This window comes from Triticum urartu, chromosome 1 (genome assembly GCF_003073215.2).
Source record: "Triticum urartu cultivar G1812 chromosome 1, Tu2.1, whole genome shotgun sequence".
Lineage (NCBI taxonomy): Eukaryota > Viridiplantae > Streptophyta > Magnoliopsida > Poales > Poaceae > Triticum > Triticum urartu.
The window spans coordinates 428,372,012-428,393,381 of NC_053022.1; the positions used below are offsets into that span (position 1 = coordinate 428,372,012).

Genomic DNA, 21,370 nt, shown 5'->3' on the forward strand with positions numbered 1-21,370 from the left:
TTATACCTGGAGATCCGTGCTATCCAGTAATTATTCTTCTTTACCTTGGAGTATTACCATCTTTGATGTCAAGGATGTTGTGAGAATTTCACCACCTCTTGAGAATTCTTGATATAAGTGATACTTCACCATCACCATTAATTCTTGGTCCCCGTGTCGATTCTAATCGGAATACCGGCAATTGAACTTTGAGGTGTGAATTCAAAACTTCTAGCAACCCCATTGCTTGGAGTGAATGATCGATAGTTTCATTCTAAATTCTTTTGTTCATTAAGTCACCATTTTAACATTGTTCGTGCGACCCAGCCCATATTTCGGGTGCACCTTTCAACCAATGTTTAAATGGGTATGTTTCCTCGAGCATACCTCATTGTATCAGTTTAACTGACAATTGTCGTCCCCTTGTTCACCTAATTGTGGAAATCCATCCATTGGAAAATCTCAATGAATTGTCGCTGAGTTCATTAGCCACCCCTTCATCCTCTCCTTGGTTAAATGGTGAACTCATGATTCAGGACTTGCCTTCATAGTTCATTTCACGAGAATCTTGCAACGCCATCCCGTCAATGTGTTGCACCTCTTCTTCTCATCCCGAGTCTGAGGTATCCTGACACCAATCAGATCTGAACCCCGGTCAGATATGATGGTTGGAACATATTTCAAAGAGTTTTCTACATTATATCATGTCATGGATATTATGCTCTGCTTGTCCTTGGGAAGGATATACCCTTGAAATATGTCTGTATACACATTTTCCTTTCCATTGTTCTGTTTAAACCTGATAATTTATTTTCCTTTCCATGGGTTTGTTTAAACCTCCTTGTGATCTATATTATATAAGCAGTAATATTTCCCTGCTTATGTAAACACCTCGTTGTACCACTCTGTCAGTAAGACCCTGTTGCTATTGTTGATGACATTTCGGTAGCCACCGATGAACGAGAACTTTACCTATTGGTCTGCCTCGATCCACGAGCAGGAAAAATGGTTCTCTTCGTCCCTCGCCCTTGGTACCGACGTTGTTGCCGGACCAACAGACTATCCCCTGACATGCCTTGCTTACATGATCGTGCAAGATGTCACCGACCTTCCTACTTTTAACCGCATGGTGGGCCCATAACCCACAGTTCCACAGGATCGAAACCTGACTCTCCTGTACACCCTGTTGTCAAACTTATTCCCCACGCTTGACTTCGTATGTAATTCACGGGCCACCTGCCTAGTGATCCATTCTAGTATCAGGCGCAATACTTATTCCCATTGCTCTGAACCCCTTTCACATTTCGTATCAGGCAACAAATGATTGCCTATCCACTTGAGACTTCTTATTGCACCTTCGTACCTTGCTCTCGATATTTTCTTCAGTTTCAATTCGAGAGTTACTTTCTACCACCTTCCCCGATGTTATCGACCAGGTAGTCAACCTTGTAGAGGTCTGCTCTCTCGGAATAACCACCCTTTATTCTTTCGTAAGAACGATGGAGATCCTGAAGAAAGGACGACAATTTCATCATGATGCGATGAAGCAGAGAAATGAAGACGTCCATGTAAGGGATCGACCTCTTCGAGAAGAGCAACCAAGACCAAGAAGATCCGTTAGAATTTCACAACCACAAATTTCCCCCTTACACCACCTCTTAAATCTCGGGACGAGATTTCTTATAGTGGAGGAGATTTGTGACGCCCGGATAATCATGCTACAGTAATCCCACGCTAATCATGCCACGTCACCTCGGTTACTGTTGCTAACCTCGCGATGATTCGAAACCGTTTCAATATTTAAATTCAAAGTAGGTCAAACAACAAAAGTTTTCAAAAGTTGAAACAAAAATGTTCGGGCGGTGCTGAATATTACAAGGGTAATTATGGTGTAGTAAACACATTTTTATAAAATGCCTAAATAATTTAACATGATTTAAAAACAGAAAAGTAAATAGATAAAAGAAAAGAAAATACAAAACCAAAACAAAAAAAGGAGAGAACCCCCCCCCCACCCACTGGACCAGGCAGCCCACCTCCCCAGGCCGGCCCACCTGGCCCAACCGGCCGCGCTCCCACTCCCTTACCCTCTTCCCCCCACTTCCCCTAACCCTAACCGAACAGCCACTCCCCCCACTCGCTTTCCCCTTCCCCCCACGATCCAGATCGGATCGTGGCCCGACCGCGCACGCCGCTGGACCTCGACCTCGCCGCCTGGGACGCCGCTCGACACGGGAGCCCCTTCGCCGCCTCGACCATGCCTCGTCCTCGTCGGCTCCTCTCGGCCTCCTTCCTCTCCGCCCGCGGCGCCATCGTCTGCTACCTCCTCTTCGACCACGAGCACGAGCTCGGGACCCCGTCGTCGCCGGACTAACGCCGCCCGTCGCCGGATCTCCCTCGTCGGACTTCCCCCGACCTCCGTCGAGCCCACTGCCACGGTCCCTACTCCCCACCGTGAGCTCCCTTCCTTCCCTTCTCTGTCGCCGGCGCCGTTTCCCCCCACCCCGCAGCGCCCGCGTGCCGGAGCTCACGCTCCTGGCCGCCCTCGCCACACCGCACCACGCCCACATGTCCTGGTCCTCCTCCTCCCCGTCCCGCAGCTCCGTCCGGCGCTCGCACCGCTGCCCTGTCTGCCGCGGCCGCCTTTGCTCGCCCGTGCCCTCCCGTGCGGTCGCCCGCTCCTGCCGCTGCACCTGCCGCCACCGCCGCTGCTTAGCGCCGCCCTGCCTCCACTGCTGCCCGTCGCCGCCTCCCTGCCGCTAGCCCCGCACCGCTCGCCGTTCGGGCGAAAACCGCACGCCCATGACCCAGCGCCCAGCGCCCGTAACCCGCTATGGCCCCTCTGGCCTATGACATGTGGGGCCCTGCCCCTAGAACGTTTATAAAGAAAAGGAATTAAAAATAATATATAAAATAAAAATATAATTAATTAAAGAAATAATTAACTTAATTAATTTTGATTAATTAAACTAATCAAATAATTAAACTAATTAAACATTAGTTATCTAATTAACCTGGTTAGTTAATTAGCTAATTAATTAGTATGACAGTGGGGTCCACCCCCTAATTAATACTAATTAGATTAATTAAATTTGGATAATTAACATGTGTCTCTGACCAGTGGGACCCATTGGTCAGGTTGACCAGTCAACCCCCGTTGACCGCTGACGTCAGCATGACATCATGCCGATGTCATAAATCCAAATTTCGAATTAAATTAAATAATTAATTAAATTCCAGAAATTAATAAAATCTTTAAAAAAAATCATATCTTTTAATCCGTAACTCGGATTAAATTATTTTCAACATGAAAGTTGCTCAGAACGACGAGACGAACCCGGATACGCAGCCCGTTCGTCCGCCACGCATCCCTAACATAGTGAACCTGCAACATTTCACCTCCGGTTCATCTGTCCGAAAACGCGAAACACCGGGGATACTTTCCCGGATGTTATCCCCCTTCACCGGTATCACCTAATACCGCGTTAGGGCACCCCTAGCACCGTTACTTGCCTTGTCATGCATCGTTATGCATCTGTTTGCATTATATTTATTGTTTCTTCCCCCCTCTTCTTCCGCTAGACACCGAGACCGACGCCGCTGCTACCCAGTACAACAACGGAGTTGACGACCCCTCTCTCTTGCCAGAGCAACCAGGCAAGCCCCCCCTTTGATCACCAGATATCGCCTATTCTTATCTCTACTGCTTGCATTAGAGTAGTGTAGCATGTTACTGCTTTCCGTTAATCCTATTCTGATGCATAGCCTGTCCTTGCTACTACTGTTGTTACCTTTACCTGCTATCCTAATGCTTAGTATAGGATGCTAGTGTTCCATCAGTGGCCCTACACTCTTGTCCGTCTGCCATGCTATACTACTGGGCCGTGATCACTTCGGGAGGTGATCATGGGCATATACTATATACTTTACACAGTTACCTTACCTGTGATACTGTTCGGAGATGGGGGCTGAAGGGGCAGGTGGCTCCATCCAGGTAGTGGTGGGCCTGGGTTCCCGACGGCCCCCGACTGTTACTTTGAGGCGGAGCGACAGGGCAGGTTGAGACCACCTAGGAGAGAGGTGGGCCTGGCCCTGGTCGGCGTTCGCAGATACTTAACACGTTTAACGAGATCTTGGTATTTGATCTGAGTCTGGCTACTGGCCTATACGCACTAACCATCTACGCGGGGACAGTTATGGGCACTCGACGTCGTGGTATCAGCCGAAGCCTTCGTGACATCAGCGACTGAGTGGCGCGCGCCGGATTGGACCGTAAGCCTGCTCTTGTATTAAGGGGGCTAGTTCTGCTTCCGGCCGCGTTCGCAACGTGCAGGTGTGTAAAGGGCGATGGGCCCAGACCCCCTGCGCCATAGGATTTAGACCGGCGTGCTGACCTCTCTGTTGTGCCCAGGTAGGGCTGCGACGTGTTGATCTTCCGAGGACGGGCATGACCCAGGAAAGTGTGTCCGGCCAAATGGGATCGAGCGTGTTGGGTTATGTGGTGCACCCCTGCAGGGAAGTTAATCTATTCGAATAGCCGTGATCTTCGGTAACAGGACGACTTGGAGTTGTACCTTGACCTTATGACAACTAGAACCGGATACTTAATAAAACACACCCTTCCAAGTGCCAGATACAACCCGGTGGTCGCTCTCTAACAGGGCATTGAGGAGAGGATCGCCGGTTAGGATTATGCTATGCGATGCTACTTGGAGGACTTCAGTCTACTCTCTTCTACATGCCGCAAGACGGAGGCTGCCAGAAGCGTAGTCTTCGAAAGGATTAGTTATCCCCCTCTTATTCTGGCATTCTGCAGTTCAGTCCACATATGATACCCTTATTCCATTTGATACCCATGCATATGTAGTGTAGCTCCTTGCTTGCGAGTACTTTGGATGAGTACTCACAGTTGCTTTCTCCCTCTTTTCCCCCTATCCCTCCTACCTGGTTGTCGCAACCAGATGTTGGAGCCCAGGAGCCAGACGCCACCTTCGACGACGACTCCTACTACACCGGAGGTGCCTACTACTACGTGCTGCCCGCTGACGACGACCAGGAGTAGTTAGGAGGATCCCAGGCAAGAGGCTTGCGCCTCTTTCGATCTGTATCCCAGTTTGTGCTAGCCATCTTATGGCAACTTGTTTAACTTATGTCTGTACTCAGATATTGTTGCTTCCGCTGACTCGTGTATGATCGAGCTCTTGTATTCGAGCCCTCGAGACCCCTGGCTTGTATTATGATGATTGTATGACTTATTTTATTTGTAGAGTTGTGTTGTGATATCTTTCCGTGAGTCCCTGATCTTGATCGTACACGTTTGCGTGTATGATTAGTGTACGATTAAATCGGGGGCGTCACATTACCGCCGTAGTCCATGGCCCTGTCCATGAACCTCTCTGGCCGGAACTCATCGGCGTCCTCCCACGACTCGCTGTCCCTTCCGATCGCCCATGCGTTGATCATGATCCGGGTCTTGGCTGGGATGTCGTAGCCGTGCAGCCGGGTGTTCTGAATCGACTCGTGCGGGAAGAGGGGTATGGGCGGATGTAGCTGTAGTGCTTCTTTCATGGCAGCGTGGAGGAGGCTCATCTTCTCCAGCTCCTCCTCAAGCACTCCTCCCTGCGTACCGGCAGCAACTTGTCTCACCTCTGCTTGCACCTTCTCCATTTCTGTTGGATTTTTAACAAGCTCGCCATCGTCCATTCTATCGCCTTATAGATCGTGTCCGTGCCTCCTATAAACATGTCCTGCAATGTGGAGAAGGATCGATCGTGTTAACACGTGGGCTATTGCTAGTGGTGCTAGGTTACAACAGTACTCCTTCTGTAAACTAATATAAAAGCGTTTAGATCACTATAGTGATTCTTGATCGAATTAGTTTACGGAGGGAGTAGCAGAGTAGTAGGCCGTGGTTCTTAATCGAATTACCAAGATGGGCGCCTTGACATCAGTCCGGTCCAGCCTAAACCCCTGATCACCATCCTTGAAGATCGAGAGCAAGCCGTCCAGGAGGTCATGCACCTCCTCACCGTCGTTTGCTCGGCTCCCCTCGTGCTCCGCGAGCGTCTTCTCGATGACACTGTCGAGCTCAGCCGTCGTCCTACCGATCCTCGCGTCGAGCCCCGTCGCCCAGTCCACCCACCGGAGCCGCGGGAACACGTCGCTAACGGCGATGGTCCCGAGCAGCTCGGTGAGCTCCTTCATCATCTGGCGGACCACCCCTGGGTCGACGCCGCCGAGCCTGTTCCCGAACGCCGCCTTGGAGATGACGGTGTTGGTCAGGCTGATGACGAGCTCGGTCACGTTGACTGCTCCCTCCGGGGCGCCGGCGCGGATACGTTCCACGAAGCCCATGACCTCCTGCTGCCGGAGGGAGCGGAAGGAGTCGACCCGCTTCGCGCTGAGGAGGTGCAGCACGGCGATGCGGCGGAGCTGGCGCCACCGCTCGCCGTAGGGGCTGAAGGCCATGTCGCGGCAGCCGTAGAGCGTGCCGCGGGCGGTGCGCGGCTGCGGCCGGCTGCAGAAGACGTGGTCCTGGGTTTTGAGCACGGCCTCGGCCAGGGAGGGCAAGGAGACCACGACGGTGGGCACGGAGCCGAGGCGGAGCAGGAAGAGCGGGCCGTAACGCCGCGCGAGGGCTTGCAGCCTCCGGTGGTGGCGGCCCCGGCCGAGCTGGTGCAGGTTGCCGATGACGGGCAGCGCCGGAGGCGAAGGTGGCGGTGATCCGCGTGCGCCGGCCTTGCGGCTTCTAGCAACGAGGAAGATGCAAGAGGCTACGAAGGCGAGGCAGAGCACTGCCACGGTAGAATCGAGCTGAAGAGAGGCCATGAGCGCCATGATTCTGACCTTCGAGCACGTGTGTGGAATGGCCACGTAGAAGATCGGGCTGAACTTAAGGCGTACGTGCGTCGGTGCGTGCCGTTGGCTAGTGTGTGTGCGTGTGGATTGGGTAGGATAGGGAGGGGTCCGCGGAAGAGAAGGGTTGCCTGATGGATAGATACGGCTGAGGAACGACCGTGCCGGCACGGTGGCGGGAGGAAGGAGCTAGCGGAGTGGCATGCCGCATGCAGAGTCGCGCACGGAAGCGAGCGCGAGGATGGCGACGGACAGAGACCCTGCGGGCAGGCGGCAGCTCGGATCGGACGAATCACATTCAGCGATGGCTGTTGCACGGCCGTGAAACATGTGCTCTCCATCGGCACGGCACACGTACCGCGTATGCACAGCGACGTCGTCCGTCCCGGTCTCAATGCAGTGGAGCGATGCCGACCGGGGAAGAGGCGTCAGGTTTTTCTTTTTCTTTTTTTTATTGATGAGGGAAAAAAAGGGAGAAGAGAAGGTGAGCAGCGCAGCGCAGGCGCATGCATGCGACGCAGATATTCCCCGCCTCGAATAAGTTTTTTTACCGGAGCGGGATGTACCGGTGCTCAATCCACCATCCCTCGGTGCTTCTATATCCGTGCGGGTGGACCCTACTAGTTTTTTATTTTCACCTCAGATTCCAGGATACAAGCTGTATACAACTGCAAATACGTGATGGGCCCCACGAAAGAGAGGATATCAACCCCACGCCGCTGTCTCCTTCCCGCATCGATCTCCTTTCTCCCCACCCCATCTCTCGTCAGTTCGTTCCATGGGGCTCCGTCGTAAATCCCGGCTATGGCCGCCGCGAGATCCGCCTTCTCCAGCAACATCCGGCACCGGATTCAGGGTTCCACCGCCGGCACCTACCACGGGGGGCACATAGAAGGCCGGCGGCGGCGCGGCGGTACCATGAGGCCGACGTGGAGCGGGGGCCGGATCCACTGGCCGTCGGGGGGTGGCTGATCCGGCGAGGTTCCTCGATCCCGCCAACCAGAAGCCCGTCCACCGGCAGCCGTGGTCGCCGTTGGTGTCTCCGTTCAGCACGGGCACCATGACGGGTCATCACGCAAGGTTGTCGCCGGATCCGGCGACACCAAGCCTGACTACCAGCGGATCTGGTGAGTAATGAATCCCGTCTCCCCTAACCTCTCTCCATATGTATTTCACGATTTCTGATTTATTTAGCATGATTTGAACACTCTATGTTTCTTTACCACCAGATCGTCGGCCTCCTCTGCTACTTCAATTTCAGGATTTTTGAATGTTTGTGACAGAGAGCATGTGTTGTAGTTTTTTGAAAGAGACCAAAATCTATGAAATTACTTCCCTGTAATATATTTGAATGCGGTGTTGCTAGTTGTGAAACAAAGTAATGTGAAATGGTTTGTGGCACAATGTGAAATTTATATTTCAATCTGGTGAAACTGGATTACTTCAGTATGTCGAAGTGAGATTTGAATGATTTTCAGTGAGATTTGTAATGATTTTGAGTGAGATTGGAATGATTTTCAGTGAGATTTGAATTGAAATAGCTATGTGTAGTTGAGATGTGCAAAAAAATGTGAAACTGGGATTTCAATGTGTTGTTGCAAGTTGCAAAACTAATTTCTGTGAAAATATATGGAATTATATCTCTGAAATATATGAAACAGCTATTTCTCTTATCTGTCATTTGTTATTTCAGTGATATATGTATTGAGAAATTACTTTCCTGGAATATATTTCAATGCGGTGTTGCAAGTTGTGAAACTAATTTCTGGGAAAATATATGAAATTACTTCTCTGAATTATATGAAACTGTTGTTTCTCTTATCTGGTATTTGTTATTTAAGTGAGATGTGTATTGGGAAATATGAAATTACTTCCCTGAAATATATTTAAATGTGTTGTTACAAGTTGTGAAACTAATTTCTGTGAAAATATATGAAATTACTTTTCTGAAAAATATGAAACTGCTATTTGTCACATCTGTAACTTGTTATATCAGTGAGATATGTATTGAAATATGTGAAATTACTTTCCTGAAAAATATGTAATTACTTTCTAGAAATATATTTCAATGTGGTGTTACGAGTTGTTAAACTAATTTAAGTGTAATGGTTTGTGCAAGATATGTGAAATTTATATTTCAATGTGGTGAAACCGGATCATTTTAGCTGGTGGAAGTGTTATATATTTATGAAAATGATTGCAATGCTTTTTGAAAGAGTTGAAATGCTATTTCAGTTAGATACTAATTGAAATAGCTATTTGTAGATGAGCTGTGGACAAAAAATGTGAAACTGACATTTCAATGTGTTGTTGCATTTTTTGAAAGAGTTTCATTTGAAATGAATTTAATAAGTTTTCAAATTCTCATATATGTTTTAACAGATTTCATATCAATTTAAAGTGAGAGAGGTTTATCCTTTGAAAAATAAGCTGACATTACTGTATGTGTGTGTGAAGTGAGACTGGCTTCAGCATACGTGTAAAGCGAGGGCCGTGGCTGAAATCACGTGGGTAGACCCAGCTGGTCAAATCATGTGGGTGGGGTCCAGCTGGTGAAATACAGGAGGTTAAATAAAGATATGTGGGGAATACAGAGATACAACTTGTAACCACTTTTGATGTGGCAGGATTTTATTGGTTGGAGAACCACCGGTACATCCCGGGAACGGTAAAAAGAGGTTTGCGTCAGAGCATCTTCAACAGATTAGCCGTTTGGCGCACTCCAGCACACGCGTGAAAGTTTGGGGCGTGAAAAATTCGGTGCGCGTCGGAAAAAGCGGCGTCGCGCGTTAGTTTTGGCGCGCATCGTCCAGCGCGCTGGATAAAAACCGCGTGCGGGCACCTCGTCGCCGTTACGCCTTCTCCGCCACTTCTTCTAGCGCCCGCCGTCGTTGTGCCTTCTCCCCCCACCCCTCCCCCATGTTTTCCAGCGCACCCGCGGCAACTCGGGCTTCTGCGGCGTCCGCCTCCATCCCTCCAGCGTGTATTATGCGGAGATTCGCTTTGATGATATACACCTTGGGCTCGGAACGTTCGACACCACTCACGAGGCCGCCAGCACATATGAGGCAGCGGCGTGGCGCCTCGGGAGGCCAGGGGTGCAAATGAGCTTCTTCGACGTGCGGACACGTGAGCAGGCGCAAGAACTCGCGCCTTCCCCGCGACTAATCACAGCTGAGGACCGCCGCATCCAGCGGAGGCGGGAGCGCCGCCTCCTCATCGCCGAGGCAGATGAGCACGCCATGGCGGTGTGGCGCGAGCACTTCCCGCGGGATGTCGCCGCCGAGAACAAGTTCTGAGCGCAGAGGAGGACGGAGCGAGCCACGCGTCGGGCATGAGCGGAAGGCAGTGACGGAAGCCCAGTGCGACATGGGACCTGCGTCGACCTTGGACGAGGATGATCCTCGGGCTCGGAACGTTCGACACCGCCCATAAGGCCGCCCGCGCATGTGACGCGGCGGCGTGGCGCCTCGGAAGGCCACAGGCGCAAATGAACTTCTTCGACGTGCGGATGCGCGAGCAGGCACAGGAACTCGCGCCTCCCCCGCGACTAATCACCGCCGAGGACCGCCACATCTAGCGGAGGCGGGAGCGCCGCCTCCTCAGCGCCAAGTCGGATGAGCACGCCATCTTGGTGTGGCGCGAGCGCTTCCCGTAGGATGTCGCCGCCGAGAACGAGTTCTGAGCGCAGAGGAGGGCGGAGCGAGCCGCGCGTCGAGCGGACAGGCGTGAGTGAAAGGCACTGGCGGAAGCCCAGTGCGACCTGGGACCCGCGTCGACCTGGGACGAAGATGATCCTCGATGGGTCGACGCGTTTCTGTCATCGAACTACACCACCGAGGAAGATGAGTAGTAGTTATCTAGTTTATCGTTGACACGTTTATCTACTATATTTGCATCGTAGCCTTGTTTTTATCTAGTTTTATTTGTATCATATGGACTAGCTTGTGATGTTGGGCTTGAATTATGCTATGAATTTAATCTATGTGTTGTTTCATATTTTTCGTATATGTTGCTTCAATTTTTCCAAGCATCGGCTGCTCCTACGTACTGGATTTGCAGCGCCTGCTGGCTACAGCGCCTGGTAAAGCAAACGCCCTCGTGCGCGCTAAGAAAAATGCTATTTCAGCATTAAAAAATAATTTAACGTGCCGCGTAACCGCACGTCCGTTGGACTGTTTGATACGCTTTGGGTGTAGCGTACGTACCTACGGTTTTGCTGGTGCTTTTTACCTTTTCTAAATTTTATTTATTGTACTCTTTGAAAAATATATTGTAAATACATATGTGGGAAATGTTTGATTGAACTAATTTCATAAAAATATTAACTGGTATCTTGAAATGTTCATCGTATAATAAAAAAGTTCACGTATTCAAAAAATGTCGTCATGCATTTAAAAATGTTATTGCGTATTAAAACATTGTTCAAAGTGGATTAATTTTTTTTATATTGTACTATAAATCATTCATTGTGTAGTTTAAAAAGTGTCCGGTCAACGAAAAATAATTCATGTAATTTTTAAAAATGCGTTCACATGTTTTAACAAATTTTTAGTGCATTTTGAAAAGTGTTTGCACATTTTTAAAATAGAAGAATAAAAGAAGCAAACATAACAGAAAAAGGCACAGAAATAGGAAGAATGACCAGAAAACGCGAAAATAAGAAGAAAATATTTTTTTAAAGAAAGGAAAAAATAAAGCCAGAGAAACCAACAGAAAAGACCAAACGCAAGCCAACACAAAAAACTGCACGAGAGAAACCCAAGTTAGAAGAATCAGAAAAACCAAACTAAACTGGGCCGTGACGAGGATAGAGTGACCCTTTAGACTTTTCTCCAGCAAGATTAAAAAAAAGATTAACGAATGCATGTAATGTGGATCCGGTTTGGTACAGCGATGATGGTGTCGTATATACAGGTTGCGCAAATGTGCAGTAGAAGTTCAACAGCGTACAATTCATCACGGAGCAAATAGAACAAAAGCAGACGAGCTTCTTTCTTGAGATAGAACAAACGAGTTGGGGCACGCAGCATGCATTTTGGACAAGGACAGCGGTCGGCGAGCAAGCAGCTGAACGTGCAGCACACTGGAGACTTGACCCCTTCCAGAACGGCCGACGTGGTGGGCGCGGCGCCGGAGCACGACGGTGCGCGCAGGTGCAGCGATCAGCAGCTGCAGCCGAAGCAAGGGATCCAAGTTCCCAACAAGACGCCGAGAGGCCAGATCCACACTGACACCATTCCACAAGCCGCTCGTGACTGGGGAAGGGAAATGCGACATTTTCTTCTTTGCCACTACATCTCCAAACCACACATACTTCCGGCCGGTTCGAGCGGGAGCATCAGCAGCTCATAGCTCGGCTAGCCCTCATGCCCGCGGTCGGCCATGCGTGCGTGTAGTTGTAGTGGCAGCAGTACGGGTCGCACGGCCGATACAGCACGCGCGCTGGCCGGCGCCCGCCCGACATCGCCGCGGTCGCCTTTGGCAGCCATGGCTTTTCGTTTTCGGCTAGGGTGGTGCACCCGCAGCGTCGCGCCTGATGCCTTTTGAGTTGCAAAAGGCGCGCGAGAGATGGCAAAGCTAGGAAAGCAGCTTCGCCTTTTGTAGGCTGCTGGAAAGCGTCCGAGCTGAACTGAGGTTTGAAAACCGGGGTTCAAACGCGCCAACTGAAAAGAACAGAATTATTCAGTTCATTAGAAAAGCTCAGCCGGTTTTCACCGTCGACCGGCCTGAGTACATTTCCGCCGAAAAGAGAGCCATCGTATGAGGTTATGAGGCCAACTCCATCGCACGATCCTAAATGAACATTCGGTTTAGCCGGATTTTGTCTCTTTGGGACGGCAATAGGTTCGTTCATATCCAAGTCTGTCCGATGGATCGTGGGTGCGCCCAGCGCGCGGCCGCACCCTAAATCTTATACGTGTTGGACGTGTTTAAAAAAACATAAAAACTTAAATAAAATGACTTAAAAAACACAGTTTAAAAAACTTAAAACTTAAGTTAGGGTCCATGGCCACAAGACCGCCCTGTTTCACGTCCAACTTGACATAATCAAACATAAAAAAAGAAAATAAAAAGCGGCCGCCGCCAGCGCGCTCCTGCCGGTGCCCGTCGATGTCGTCGCCGTCGCCGTCTTCAGTGGCTGCCGGCATCGTCGTCGTCGTTGACGAGGTCGACGTAGGCCGGCGGCGTCCAGAGGTGGGCCGACGGTGCATGGTAGACGGGGGTGGGCTGGACGGCAGGAGGTGCCTGCACGACCTCCTCCCGTGGCGACGCCTCCCGCTCCGGTGACCGCGGCAGAGTGATGCACCAGTTCACGCCCATGGCGGCGGCCATCTCCGGAGCAGTGCACGATCAGCCCCACCCTGGCCCACCAGGCTCGGGTGGAACGCGGCCACCGGCTCCTCCTCCATCGCCTCCTCCGCGGCCACCATCTCCAGCTCAGGGATGGCAACCTCGCCGGTGGCGGAGCGGGCCATCATCTCCTCGAGGCCTTCCCATTGACGCTCATCGTGTGTGTATATGGAGTCCTCCATGACACGCGCCATGAGACGGGCCTCCTCCTCCACTGTCATGCGAGGAGGTGGTGGGGGAGATGGAGATGGCGAAGGCGAAGGCGACGGCGTGGGCGTGAGGCCGCGCACCAGCCTACGCCCGCGCTCCTGGGGAGCAGGCGCCGTGCGCTCCTGACGTGGCCGCCGCTTACCAGACGCCGTGTCGGCGAAGAAGGAGGTGCTCCGCACGCGTGCTCGTCCCTGAGCCAGGTGTCTCAGAGGACGGAGTCCGCGGTGTATCTATCGTCGTAGTACAAGTTGTCGGGGAGGAGGAGGCGGCGGCGCTCGATCTCTTCACGGCGTGCACGGCCGCTCACCAGGACCGGCGGGATCGACACACGATCAGCGGACAGGTGCTAGTTGTTGGGGAGGTGGACGTCGCTCCAGAGGAGCAGCGTCCTCGTCTCCCAATAACGGCGGCACACCTCCACGCGGATGTAGTGCCGGCCGCGCTCGTCGGCGGACGTGGGGGCGATGGAGAACGCGGGCGGCGCGGGGGCCCGGCGTGGTGGTGATGCGGGCTCCTCCTTCTTCACGGAGCCGGCGCAGCGCTCCAACGAGTAGCCGGCCTCGCGGTCGTGCTTCCCCTTACAGTTCCAGAAGCCCATGGCTTCGAGGTGGCCGGCCGGCGAGCTCGGGGACGGGGGAGGCTAGGGTTTTGCGCTGTCGGGTTTCAAGGAGGCCGCGGGATGAAGTGGGGCAGTCTGGACGACGACCGGTCCACTGATTCCCCATTTAAGAAGGACGACGACCTTTCACTGGGCCGGTGACAGGTGGGGCCAGCCGTCCGTGCGCATTGATGTTGGCGGATGGGAGGTAGGTGGCCGCCCCCGCCACGCGGCCAGACGCGGACGAGCGGCGCGTCCGTTCGGTGTCCGCGTTGACCCAAATCCGGTGCAAGTTTGCGTTCAAAATAAGTCGGCCCGGACACAAAACGGACCAGATGATTTCGGACCGTCGTGTGCTGGGCCGCCTCATTTGTCCGTTTTACCTTAAACAAACGAGGCCAGACAAAATGAGGTCGCGCGGTGGAGTTGGCCTAAGCGTCGTCGTCGGCCATAGCTCCACTCCAAACGCTCATCGCGGCAGCAACACGAAGCCCACATGGGTGTAGCATGGAATGTGACTTGATTGGATTTCAAAGCGAAGTAAGGTGCGCGAGGAGCAATAATTGCCAGAATTTTGTCGAGTACTCCGTGTGTCCGATCACTTTCTTGACTTATGAGTTTTGGACTTTGTGCTACGATGTGCTATGAGAGTGATTTATACTGTTCTTGCCTCGCTACCTGGCATGGCCTGGCCTAGCTACGATCTGAGCTTGACAACAGCTAGCGCGAGTAGATTTGGACATTTGGAGTACCCGTAGATGGTGAATTCGCTGGCGCTTTTATGCCATTATTAAGGACAATTGATCAACTCCTTCTGTTTTTATATACTGGTGCACTGTACATGGTACTGCTGAAACTAGCTAGTAGGCTGCATGAACGTCCTCACGTTACGTGAGTCACCCAGTGCGTGATCAAAGGTTAAGATGTGTGATGAGCGCAATTAATGGTGGAAAAGCTCGCAAGTCATAACTAACATGATAACATAAACTATGATGTGTCATTGGCACCAGTGACAGCGCTAGGAGTCGGAACAAGCGATGCCAAAGCTATATTTCATGTGCTTACACGCAGACAAACTTCACCTAAACACTAGTGTATTAGTGCAGTTAAGAACTTACATCCAAATCATGTGATTCCACTCGACATCACGGTCTCACGGGCACAATGTAGCACCACCGCTGTTTGGCATTTCTACTTGATATCCTACCTTCGGCTGGGAGTCATGGGGTAAGTTACAAGTATAGCTCGTGACACTTTTTTTAGAGTTTCCAGTTTTTACCCCTGACTTTAACATCTTTGACACTAAATTTCATCCAGATTACCCCATTTAGCAAAAGTCTTGCCAGGTTTTACCCGGTAATTCTTTTGAGAGATCTACGAGCTAACTCCCCGCCATCAGATTCCTCATGGTGTTTTTTTCCATTGCGTGAACCGATCACTTGGTTTAGCCGCACCTGCTTTTTTTTCTCATGGCTATCAGGTGTATGTGTGCACCAGATCGTGGGAAAGACGAACAATTATCTTGAGCGGTCAGGTACGTTGAATTTTGCATTATGGGTTGTGGTTCGTAGGTTTAATGTGATGATAGTTTAGTTTTTTTCTTTGACGCAGAACATCGGAGGAAGCATTTATTTTACACTTTAGGAGATCGTCAAATAAAAACATCACATCCTATTTTACATGTCTGCAGTGCTATTGTCGAACATGTGTTTCTTAGTTGAGCTCCAATGATGTGTGTCCATTTAAAATTAGTAGTACCAATTATTAACATAATAGGATGAGATCTTTTGTTTTAATAGAAATGCATGCGTGGGCACTTAGTCTTGACTCACGAGTAAAACACTGTTGGGTAACGCAGCATAAATTCAAAATTTTCCTACGTGTCACCAAGATCTATCTATGGAGTCATCTAGCAACGAGGGAGGAGTGGATCTACATACCCTTGTAGATCGCGCGCGGAAGCGTTCAAGAGAACGGGGTTGATGGAGTCGTATTCGTCGTGATCCAAATCACCGATGATCCTAGCGCCGAACGGACGGCACCTCCGCGTTCAACACACGTACGGAGCAGCGACGTCTCCTCCTTCTTGATCCAGCAAGGGGGGAGGAGAGGTTGATGGAGATCCAGCAGCACGGCGGCGTGGTGGTGGAAGTAGCGGGATTCCAACAGGGCTTCGCCAAGCGCTGCGGGAGGAGGGAGATGTGTCATGGGAGGGAGAGGGAGGCGCCAGGGCTTAGGTATTGCTTCCCCCACTATATATAGGGCCAAGGGAGAGGGGAGGGGCGCAGCCTTGGCCCTTCCTCCAAGGAAGGGTGCGGCCAGGGAGGAGTCCATCCTCCCCAAGGCACCTCGGAGGTGCCTTCCCCCTTTAGGACTCTTCCTTTCCCTTGATTCTTGGCGCATGTGCCTCTTGGGGCTGGTGCCCTTGGCCCATATAGGCCAAGGCGCACACCCCTACAGCCCATGTGGCCCTCCGGGGCAGGTGGACCCCTTTGGTGGACCCCCGGGACCCTCCCGGTGGTCCCGGTACGTTACCGATAAAGCCCGAAACTTTTCCGGTGACCAAAATAGGACTTCCCATATATAAATCTTTACCTCCGGACCATTCCGGAACTCCTCGTGACGTCTGGGATCTCATCCGGGACTCCGAACAACTTTCGGGTTACCGCATACTAATATCTCTATAACCCTAGCGTCACCGAACCTTAAGTGTGTAGACCCTACGGGTTCGGGAGACACGTAGACATGACCGAGACGACTCTCCGGCCAGTAACCAACAGCGGGATCTGGATACCCATGTTGGCTCCCACATGTTCCACGATGATCTCATCGGATGAACCACGATGTCAAGGACTTAATCAATCCCGTATACAATTCCCTTTGTCTAGCGGTACGATACTTGCCCGAGATTCGATCGTCGGTATCCCGATACCTTGTTCAATCTTGTTACCGGCAAGTCTCTTTACTCGTTTCGTAACACATCATCCCGTGATCAACTCCTTGATCACATTGTGCACATTATGATGATGTCCTACCGAGTGGGCCCAGAGATACCTCTCCGTTTACACGGAGTGACAAATCCCAGTCTCGATTCGTGCCAACCCAACAGACACTTTCGAAGATACCTGTAGTGTACCTTTATAGCCACCCAGTTACGTTGTGACGTTTGGCACACCCAAAGCACTCCAACGGTATCCGGGAGTTGCACAATCTCATGGTCTAAGGAAATGATACTTGACATTAGAAAAGCTTTAGCATACGAACTACATGATCTTGTGCTAGGCTTAGGATTGGGTCTTTGTCCATCACATCATTCTCCTAATGATGTGATCCCGTTATCAATGACATCCAATGTCCATGGTTAGGAAACCGTAACCATCTATTGATTAACGAGCTAGTCAACTAGAGGCTTACTAGAGACATGGTGTTGTCTATGTATCCACACATGTATCTGAGTTTCCTATCAATACAATTCTAGCATGGATAATAAACGATTATCATGAACAAGGAAATATAATAATAATCAATTTATTATTGCCTCTAGGGCATATTTCCAACAAACACGATATTTGCAAGAAGACACTTACAAATTAAAAGGGGCAAAAACAGTCAAGATTGTCACTAAATGGGGTAATCTGGATGAAAATTTGTTAAATGAGATAACTAATGTCAAAAATGCTAAATTAAGGGTTAAAAACCAAAATTCACTCCTTTTTTAGAATAACAATACTTCATTGTTTACTGAATATCAATGAAGTATTATGGACCAACGAATAGACTGGTTCACTCTGAGTCTATGGGCCAACGAATAGCAGCCGGGTGAAACCCTAGCCGCCGCCCCCGTCTCCCCTCTCCTCCATCCACCCCGCCGCCGCCGGAGGAAACCAACGGGTAAGACCCGTTCGGTGGACGGCGGTGGCGGGCTCTCGCCCTCTCCTGCCGAGGGGACCTCCGGTCTTGCCTGGGGGCCGCCCTAGACGACATTGGCGCTTGGCGGAGCTCGAAAACGGGGCGGTGGCCTCAACCTTCTGGGGGTGGCATGGCTGGAGCGGCTGCGAGGGCAGCACGGCGGCCGCCTATGGATCTAGGTGGTGCTGGTCGCGGCGACTTGTGCGGCGCTAGATCAAGATTTGAAGACGGAGATGCCATCCATGGCGGCGGTGGTCACTTGCAGTATGACTGTGATCCGATCTGATTCCAATATGCAGATTAGGGACATGGACGACCACGGCTGCAGTTGGACAACTGAAGGGATCCTTTTCCCAAGTTCGTCATCAGCTGATGGCGAGGATGGCATGGGTCTGCCGAAGGTGCCCTTATCGTGGGTTTCGGTGGCTCCTGGCAGATGCGTCGTCGCCCGTCAACAAGCTCATAGGAGCACGACTTTTCCCATCAGAACTGTGTGTGTGACAGTGTGAGCAATGGACAATGGTTGGACTGCCAAACATTCAGGCTGAAGACGTTCTGAGATGTGATGTTCCATGGTCCTTGTGCACGAGGATTATGCATATTCATTGTCGAGTGGTCTAGAACACTACGCATGTGGGCGTTTGTCTGTGTTCGGCATTGTCAAGAATTGAAGGAATGAAGGGGGTGCTCCAGCGGTTGCAACAACGCTTCATGGTTGCGTTTGGTGGTGCTACTTCAGTACCAGGACTGGAGTTTCAGGATGAAAACCCATGGTGTGTCCTTCGTCGGTTATACCTGGCAATGGCGATATTTTGATATCGTTACCTTGTTGAAGGCATTACATGATGTTGCTCAGTTATTCTCTTAGGATGAAAACTCGGGGTTTAGTATTTGACTGAATCCGGCAACGGTGACACTTGTGTGTCCTTATCTTCTTGAAGACGTTGCTTTTGAAGAACCTACTCGCAGCCCGTGTGTTGTCACGGTAGTGCTTGGTATCGTTGTGGGTTACGGCGTGCCTTAGATCTTCGTGTTTTGCTTTTGTTATTTTTCCTTTTTTTTTTGACTATGTGCATCCTTGATGCCTCGAGTTGCTCGTGGCATTGAGTTGTTGCAGAGCCCGGGTGTATTTTATCATCTTGATATTGATATATTATCGTTTGTCGAAAAAAGAAAAACCGAGCCCACTTGGCCTGCTGTCACTATTATGAACAACAATCATACCCACTTGGCCTGTTGTTGCTGCGGGAAGCGCACACACACTTTGAACTTCGATCGCAAGGAAGAAGCGGTATAGTTTCCTTCGCAACTAGGAGTACGATGGGACGGCAGATCAATCAGATCACCCGGTTTTGTACGGCCTCGCCGCGGGGTCGTGTCATTTCGGGTAGGCCATCCACGTACAGGCGTGCATGGGAGCAGATGAACCACCCGCAAAATCCATGGGCGCAACTGTGCTCCGGCCTCATCTAGACGGACGGAGGGCCCTTTTCGTGTCGACGCACGCACAACGCCTACGCCTACGCCGTACCCTCGCAGGGCCCGGGATGTCACCGGCTGATCGATCGGCGGCTCGCCACGCCAGTCGTGATGGACTCTTCCAACAACTTTTTTTCTTTGAGTTGCTTCCAACAACCCATTGCCAAATCGTCTCACGGCCACCGCTCGTAAAATAAGCCGCAACCTTACCGGTGCTGACAAGACAGTCTAGAGTAGAATCTCTGAAGTCAACTTGGTAAATTCATGCCGTTAAAAAACCATTTCGTCCGGTGCAGGAGCTCGACGGCAAAAAATGACTGAACTTGTGACCGGCCAGAAGAAGTACCAGCAGTGCACTGGCAGGAACTATGAAAATTGAAAAGAGTTAACCACCAAAGGCCAGATTAGCCCATGATATGTTCCTTTTGTCAGAAAGAAATATAGTAGTGTCAGATTAGCCGTATGGCGGGCACGTGAGCTGAGGGGGGTCGCCGGCCGGATGGAGCGCCCAGTGGTACGTCGCGTGCCGGCTAGGACTAGGTTAGTTCCAAATCCCATCCCCACGTCAGAGAGGGAACTGGCTTGATCGCTTCCACTATCTTATGTTCTGCTTCTTCCGGCTCAATTATATACTAGTACGGTGGCGTACTAGTCGGGTTGCTGTCACATGCGCCATGGTGCACTGACTGAGATTACATTAACTTGATCCAATCGATTGATTAATTATTGCCTGCCCACCAATAAATTAAGGAGTGGCGGTACGGCCGCTCCGATCCGTTCAGCCACAGCACAGCGGCCACATTCCCGTGACCGCGAAGGCGCACCGGTTTGATTGCTGCTAGTATTTCTGAAAACAATCTGGTTTCTCTGAACCGACGGTTAAAATGGGACGGAAGGCGTAAAATGTTTCTCTTTTAAGAGTATTTAAGAAAAAACTACACATTTCGTGAAACCGTACCTACAAACTATCACTTTATAAATTTGTGCCGAAAACTACCACTTTTTGTCTAATCTTTGACTAAAAACTATCACGTCGGAAAAGTGTCCCATTCGCCTCTTCTAAACACCCTTCTGACAGGATAAGCCCATCTGTCAGCATTAATCTTCTTCCTCCTCTCTCTGGCATTTCCTCGAACACCTCATATGCACTCCGCCGCTCTGCCCTGCCGGCCGGCGAGCCCGGCCAAGCACCTCTCCGGCGCTGGTCTCCCAGTCGAGGCCATGGCAGCCTGCCAGACAGCTCCGCCGACGTCCCTCGCCGCCGATGGCCTAGTTAGCTCACGCGCGTACAACGGCCAGCTGGAGCTGTTTGCCGCTTGCCGCTGTCGCTGCCGCATGCTGCCGGCTGCCACTAGCTGTTGTTGTTTACCCCATGTCGCCGCTAGCTGCTGTTGCATGCCGCCGCTTGCTGCTGCTACTTGCCGTTGCTGCTGGCTGCTTCTCGGCGTCGCCTGACGGGAGCATGGGGCAGTTTAGGAGCAGGAGGGGCTAGAGAGAAGAGAAGTAGACCAAGGAGAGCTCGTTGCTACTGCTTGCCGCTGCTCGGGGGCGCTGACCTACGCCCTCCTTCTCCCGTCCCGTTCCCCCCCCCCCCCCCGGCGAAGGGGATAGGCGAGGCCTTGGCACGATGGCGGCCGCCATGGCTAAGGCGAGCAGGCGGCTGGGCTAGGAAGGAGGGCGGCGCAGGTGGCGGGGCTCGCCGGCCGGCGGGGCAGAGCGGCGAAGTGCACATGAGGTGTTTGAGAAAATGCCAGAGAAAGGAGAAAGAAGATTAATGCTGACAGGCGGGCCCATCCTGTCAGAGAGGTGTTTAGAAGAGTCAACTTGGGCACTTTCCCGATATGATAGTTTTTAGTCAAAGATTAGACAAAAAATGATAGTTTTCGCATAAATTTATAAAGTGATAGTTTATAGACACGGTTCCACGAAATGTGGTGGTTTTTGTTAAATACTCCTCTTTTACAGTTGCTGCTCCCCTGTAATTTG

General features: G+C 51.2%; 1 long non-coding RNA gene and 1 pseudogene across 1 annotated transcript; one reads left to right on the plus strand and one right to left on the minus strand.

The window, feature by feature from the left end:
- Nucleotides 1-5,207: 5,207 nt before the first annotated feature.
- LOC125516148 lies at nt 5,208-6,960 on the minus strand (annotated as a pseudogene).
- A 601-nt stretch (nt 6,961-7,561) lies between these two features.
- On the plus strand, nt 7,562-8,283 carry LOC125516156. The gene is made up of 2 exons (XR_007287255.1): nt 7,562-7,961; nt 8,064-8,283. It is a non-coding gene; the product is annotated as an uncharacterized LOC125516156 (long non-coding RNA).
- The last annotated feature ends 13,087 nt before the right edge of the window (nt 8,284-21,370 follow it).